Source organism: Sceloporus occidentalis, unplaced genomic scaffold (assembly GCF_023333645.1).
Source record: "Sceloporus occidentalis isolate IW3139 unplaced genomic scaffold, rSceOcc1.0.p SCAF_3, whole genome shotgun sequence".
Taxonomy (NCBI): Eukaryota; Metazoa; Chordata; class Lepidosauria; order Squamata; family Phrynosomatidae; genus Sceloporus; species Sceloporus occidentalis.
Genome location: NW_028316983.1, coordinates 248,542,670 through 248,549,532, shown reverse-complemented (window position 1 = coordinate 248,549,532; position 6,863 = coordinate 248,542,670). Strand labels below are relative to the sequence as shown.

General features: G+C 45.2%; 1 pseudogene; it reads right to left on the bottom strand.

Annotated features, from left to right (window-relative positions):
• Nucleotides 1–971: 971 nt before the first annotated feature.
• On the bottom strand, nucleotides 972–3,508 carry LOC149317764 (fucolectin pseudogene; annotated as a pseudogene).
• Between the last annotated feature and the right edge of the window lie 3,355 nt (nucleotides 3,509–6,863).

The following is a 6,863-nucleotide window of genomic DNA, read 5'->3' as shown; positions in this document are numbered from 1 at the left end:
CTGTGAAAAACACATCTTGTCTTTCCTTTATGGCGTCAAGCTCTACCGATCCATGTCATTTGTTCTTATTTGTACACTTATGAACACTTTGTTCTCTTATTATGCACAACATTAGGTCTGGGTTTTGAATAGTCTCATACTTTACTCCTTTCTGGTTTAAAAACACAGTCCACTGGTTTAACTGGGTAGAACGTATTGCGGACATTTCCCCTTCTAATATATATTTTAAAACGTCCAGCTTCATGGTTCCAGACCCTTCACCATTTTGGTGCCCCTCCTTTGGACACATGGCTCCAGCTTCTCAACATCCTTTTTAAACTGTGGTTCTCAGAACTGGACAGTCTTATTCCAGGTGAGGTCTGCTGACCAGAGCAGAATACAGTAGCACTATTACTTCTCTTGATCTAGACACTATACTTTGTTGATGCAGCCTACAATCGCATTGGCCTTTTTAGCTGCCGCATCACACTGTTCACTCATGTTCAACTTGTGGTCTACTTGGACTCCTAGATCCCTTTCAGATGTAGTTTCATTCAGCCAGGTGTCCCCCATAATCCTATATCTGTGCATTTCATTTTTTTTGCCCTAAGTGCAGAACCTTACATTTCTCCATATTGAATTTCATTTTGTTAGGTTTGGCCCAGCTTTCTAGTCTATTCAGGTCATTCTGAAGTTTGATCCTGTCCTCTGGAGTATTAGCTATTCCTATTAATTTGGTGCCACCTGCCCCAAAGGCATCATGGCCAAATCCTGGCCCTCTTTGGATCTACCAGACAGGTAAGAGGCCAGACAAAAGGAGCTGGATGTAACTGAGGTTTATTGCAGTACAATTGCTGATTTCTCCCATCTGCTTTAGGGTGAGTCACACACTCTCAGCCCTAGAATACCCTGTGATAGCTTTGCCTTAGAGTTGCCATAAGTCAGAAATGACTTGAAGTCACAACAACAACAAGAACTAGAACTGGTGATGTTTAGCACACATTGTGTATCTTGGTCCCATACACTTCCACCTCGCAGAGATTGAGGTACTCTCTCCGGTTGGGGATGATGATGCTCACGTAGCGGCCCTTGAACCCATAGCAGTGTATGGTGCTGATGGAGCCTGGTCTGGTGTCTGTGATGGACCCACAGCTGCAGAGGGAAAGAGAGCAGGTGAGAGGAATCGGAAATTCACATTTATTAATTTTCATAGTACAGTGAGCCCGAGTCATACGCTGAAAGCCGCCCGGGGAGGAAGGGGTGGCGTGTCCCATAGGGACTAATGGGGTGCGCACCTCTGGCGCACATGTGCCGTCGCGCTGCTGCGCTGCCACGTGCATGAGCCCCATTCATTTAAATGAGGCTCAAGCATACGTGGAATTTGCTTTATGCGGGGGAGTCCGGAACGGATCCCCTGCGTAAAGCAAGGGCACACTTACATAGTACAAGTTATATGATCCATAAAGTATAATATACAATTTGTTTTTTGCTAAAAAGACAACTAATTAAGTCTTAGAATGGATCAAGCCTAAAATCTCCCTGGAAGTCAAGACAATTAAACTGAGACTGACACACTTTGGAAACGTCTTGAGAAGATATGACTCCTTGGAAAAGTCAACAGTGCTAGAAAACATGGTTCTAGAAAGAGAGGAAGATCGCAATGGATTTACCGTATTTTCTGGCATAAAAGATGACCCCCAACTTTTCCAGTTAAAATGTAGAGTTTGGGATATACTCGCCGTATAAGACTACCCCTCATACGGTAAAGGGGTTATTTTCATTTAAGAAGAACTCCCAAAGTCTCCCAGGAGAATGGGAGCAAGGGAAATTCAGCCCCAGTGCCTGTGAGGGAGAGAGGCCACTAAATCTGGAAAAGGCCCTCAAAGGGGCCAAAATGGGGCAGGGAGCCCAGGGAGCCCAATGGAGCCCCGAAAATACACCCGAGTGCCTGAGGGAGGGAGAAAGGCCCCTGAAAGCGGCCAAAATGGTGCAGGGAGCCAGGGAAACGTTTTTGCGCTCCCCACATCATATGTGGCGACCGCAGATTCTCCGGTCCGGCTCGGAACAACACTCGCCATATAAGACGACCCCGACTTTTGAGAAGATTTTTCTGGGTTAAAAAGTTGTCTTATATGCCAGAAAATACGGTACTCCTCAGCATATCTGATTATTTTCAGTAGCAAAGCTGATTGAACATAAAATCAAAGCACCCCCAACAGATGGGCCTCCAGTCTCTGTTTAAAAACCTCCAAAGAAGGAGATGCCACCAAAATCTCTGAGGGACTGTGTTTCATCATAGAATAGTTCTTGCTGTTAGGAGGTTTCTCCTAATGTTGAGGTGGAATCGCTTTTCCTGTAGCTCCATTTTGTTAGCTTTGGCCCAGCTTTCTAGTCTATTCAGGTCATTCTGAATTTTGATCCTGTCCTCTGGAGTATTAGCTATTCCTCTTAATTTGGTGTCATCTGCAAATTTGATAAGTATGCCCCCATTTTTGGCATCCAAGTCGTTGATAAAGATGTTGAATAGCACTGGCCCCAGGATAGAGCCCCATTGGACACCCCACTGGTCACTTCTCTCCAGGAGGAAGAAGAGCTATAGCTGAGGACCCTTTGGGTTCAGCCGGTCAACCAATTACAAATCCATGTAACAGTTGCCTTGTCTAGCCCACATTTTACAATCTGGTCCTGGAGACTTATATTCATTTAGGTTAACCAAGTATTCCTGTACTATCTCTTTACTCATTCTGTGCTGAATTTCCCCTATTCTGTGCTCTGCTCCATCTAACAGCCTACATTTTATGCATAGATGTGTGCAATGCAGAGAGGAAAGCTAAGGGACTCACAGGGGGTTGGATTTGCCATGGTCCTCCAGGTTGTCTCCCACGTGGATCTGGGCTCCCCAAATCCTGTCCCCACAGCAGTCCCCCCGGTTTTTCACAACCACGGCAGCGATGGCGTAGTGATCTCCCAGGTCCACATACCACCAGGGCTCCTGGTCCCGGTCAGTGTGGATGCAGGAGCTGCTTTTATACCAGTCTCCATTGCAATCCCCATCCACAGCCTTGTTTGCGAAGCAGGTTTCCATATTTTCTAAGAAGGAGGACTGAAAAGCCGGACGGTTTTCAGCTAAGTTGCGAACTGCAGATGCAACAAGAGGGAGAAAATATCCTTGTCCTTGTTTTGGTATTCACACACATAAGTTCTTCTCTAGTCAAGGAAAAGAGACTAAAAGGAGGGGAAAGAATGGGGTTGGACTGGATAGCTATCGTGGTCTCTTCCAACTCTATGACTCTATGAAAGTGCCCTGAATGATGACCCCAAGAGGTGGACATGCATTTTGTGGCCTGTTTCGCTATGGAAGATAAGATTATAGGAAGACTGGTGATTGTCCAGTTTGATCTTTAGGGCCAAGCCTCCCTCCATCCCTGGCCTTCTTACCAAGGCCTTTCAACTCTGGCTTGCAGCTCTGGGCTTCTCCATCTCCACTCAGCAGCGCCAGGGCAAGAAGACCAGTCCAGAGGATGGACATCCCGTAGAAAGGCAAGGTCCCAGTGCTGGATCTTGGGCTGCAGAGGGGTCCTCCTTTGTCCCACAAGGAAAACTTGGGAGAGGGGGAGAGAGAAACAGGGTGTTACCAAAATTGGTAGGTTGCTGAGACGACACCCACAAATTAATATATAATAGGGGAATAATATTCATAGCTGCGAGAGGACTCCTGGTAACTTCCAAGAGTCTAGATCCTGCCTTCGTATATTGGCTCCGTATATTGGCCCTTACTGTCAGACTGCTAAGTACAACTTAGTATTATTGACTAACAGCAAAAGGGGAAATCACAATTCATGCAATAGCATTCTATCTCTCACACACACCCACACAGAGGAACTAACAAAATTAAAGGTAGCAGCTTGAAGCAAGGTTGAGCGAAGTCAAAACTTTCCCAGTCCAGGAGACAATGGAAGTGACAGTGTGTCAGAACTGGGGACTCCAAGTGCAATCAATGAGGCTTGTATGGTAAACCAAAGGAATGAACTTTATTGAAGCCACAAAGCCAGAAGTTCACCAACTGAGTATCTGAGCTGAAACTGGCCACTGTTTGGACCAAACACCAGATCAGGACCCCCAGATCCATGACTCCACAAATTGGCACGAACAATACATTCCCTCCAACAAATTCCCATGATCTGAACACCCCTCAACCCCACTGATCCTAAGCCAAGGCACTACCAAGCTATGCGCTCACCATCGCCGCCCTCCTACACATCCCACACTCTAGATTAAGCTCACTAAGCAAAGCAGCCACATCCCCAAGGTTATATGAAACAGACACCAGCCACCTGGTCCCACAGCAAAAGCAAAAAGCAGGCAGCCCATTATCCCCTAGCATCTTATCCGATTGTGGATCAGATGCCAGGTCCTTAAAAAGATCCAATGCCCCTCTGCTTGTCATGACACAATTCTTTTTTTTAATTAAATGTTATTCGTTTAAAAAGAAAAATACGGTGTATTAAGTGACATATATACGTCTTTCTATATTACAGTTATATGTTCATTTTGCATAAATTGACTATTCCAAATAAATATATTTAGCATTTATGTTGACAATACTAACCTTCTAATAGAGAAAACAATCCTATAAAGGGTGGTCATCATTTTCTTTCTTCTCTTTCTATATTATTCTACATAGCTTCTTTTTAACTTAGTCATACTAATTATTTTGATTGCCTCAAAGAATACAAAGCTTGAACTCAATACAAATGCTCATGAAAATAACACTCTGTGAATATAAATGTCTCTTAGCCGGTCATTTCCGAGTAATAATTCTAATTTGTGGCACAATTCTTAATTCTCAAAGCCTGGGGGATGTAAACTTCTGGTCATTTGTACCTCAGTGCATTTTCCTTATTTTCTAAGGTGCTGCAGTGGCTCTTGTGACCAAGAGTCCGTCTCTGTGGCTTGGTGGATTTCGGTGTGCAAAGGGTCAGAAGCCTCTGGCTCCTGCTCCTCTTGCTTGCGCGACTGGCTCCGCGTCATCACTGCCAGCCGCAATTGCTCCGGTGTGAAGATGGCTTTTATCGAGTCTTTTGTCTTACTTTCAAGTTGGAGGAATTGGGATAGAACCAAAACGTTTTGTTTACCAGGAAAGAATTTTAATCTGAACTGAAACTGAGAAAAGTCTTTTGCCCACTGGCGCTGCTTGGGGCTCAATTTGCGAAGGGTCTGTAGGGCTACCCAAATTGTGGTGGTCAGTCCATACCTCAAAGGGACGGGGCGCTCCTTCCAGGAACTGGCCCCAATTCTGCAGGGACCACTTTATTGCAAATGCCTCCTTCTCCCAGGTGGGCCAGTCCAGCTCTGCCCCTTGGAACTTTTTGGACAAATGAGTGCATGGCCTCAGTGGCCCCTTTGGCATCATCACCGCCCCCATCGCCACACCATTGGCATCCATTTGCAGAACAAAGGATCGATCTGGGTCAGTGTGCTTGAAAAGTATGAGTTCTGTGCTAAAGAGTTGTTTAAGCTTTTCAAAAGGCACTTGACAATTGAGGGTCCACACCATCTTAGTGGATGGCCCAGGCTTTCCTATGGCCCCTCCTCTAGCTTCCCTTTCAGGCCAGTTTTTGTCTTTAAGAGATCAGTGATGGGTAGGGCAATTTGGGCAAAGTTCAGGATAAACAAACTATCTATAGACATTGGCAAATCTCCCAAAAAATTCTGCTTGTGTGTCTTAGGAGGGCCCCAGTCGAATACATTTTGGACTTTGCCGGGTCCATTTCCATCCTCGCTTCTGACACCATGTACCCCTAGCCAGTCTAGGCAGTTTGTGTGAAAATGACATTTAGACAACTTCACATAAAGCTGGTTCTCTAACAGGCAGATTAGCACTTCTTGCACCAACGTAACACGAGACTCCAAGTCCTGGAAGTAAATCTAAGTCAACCTGGACCCCCTCAAGCAATGGATCATGTAGGATTTCATTAACCAGTCTCATAAACATCCTGGGGCCCCCCACTAGCCCCAAAGGCATAACTAAATGTTCAGAAACCCCCAGGGGGCAATTGAAAGCCATTTTGTGTTAGTCCCCTTCCTGGATTCGTACTCATAAATGAGTGTCTCTCAAGTCTAACTTAGTGAACACCTTTCCAGTGGCCAGGTGTCCCAACACCTACAGAGGACCTGGGCAGAGTTGGAGGAGTTGGAAGATACCCCCAGGGCCCTGATCCAGTCCATTGTGCCATGCAGGAACTCTCCATCAAACCATCCCTGACAGATGGCCATCCAGCCTCTGTTTAAAAACCTCCGAAGAAGGACAATCTTAATACCTCACCAAACTACAAATCCCAGAATCCCACAGGACAGAGCCAGGGTAGTTAAAGAGAGGCCAAACTGCTTTAGTTCTGCAGTGTGGCTGCATCCTCTGAAACTTACCTTGCCTCTTTTTCTTAGGGAAAAAGAGAAATGTTGGTGGCCCTTCTTGGCAAATTGGCAACCAGAACTTCTTTTCTTCAACTGGGGTGGGGAAAAGAGAGCAATAATTCATTAAAATTAAGAAATGGATAAGAACAACCCCTTCCTCAGTGGCTCTTTAACCAACAATGTAAAGTCTGGATTAAAAATTCATTCTTCTGATGAGGCTCAGTTCAATTTAGCCATGCCTGTTTAGTTTAATAAAGACCTTTCCTTAGAAATGCAAGGTGGACAGATAAAAAGACGTAACACCTAATGCCCAAGACAGAATAAATAATAAAGACCTTCCTTGAAAAAGCCAGAATGGTTGAGAAAAAGATGCAGCAGCTAAGGCCAAATAAATAATAAAGACTTTCCTTGGAAAAGCAAGATGGACAGAAGAAAAGATGCAGCGCCAAACGCGAAAGACAGAATACCTG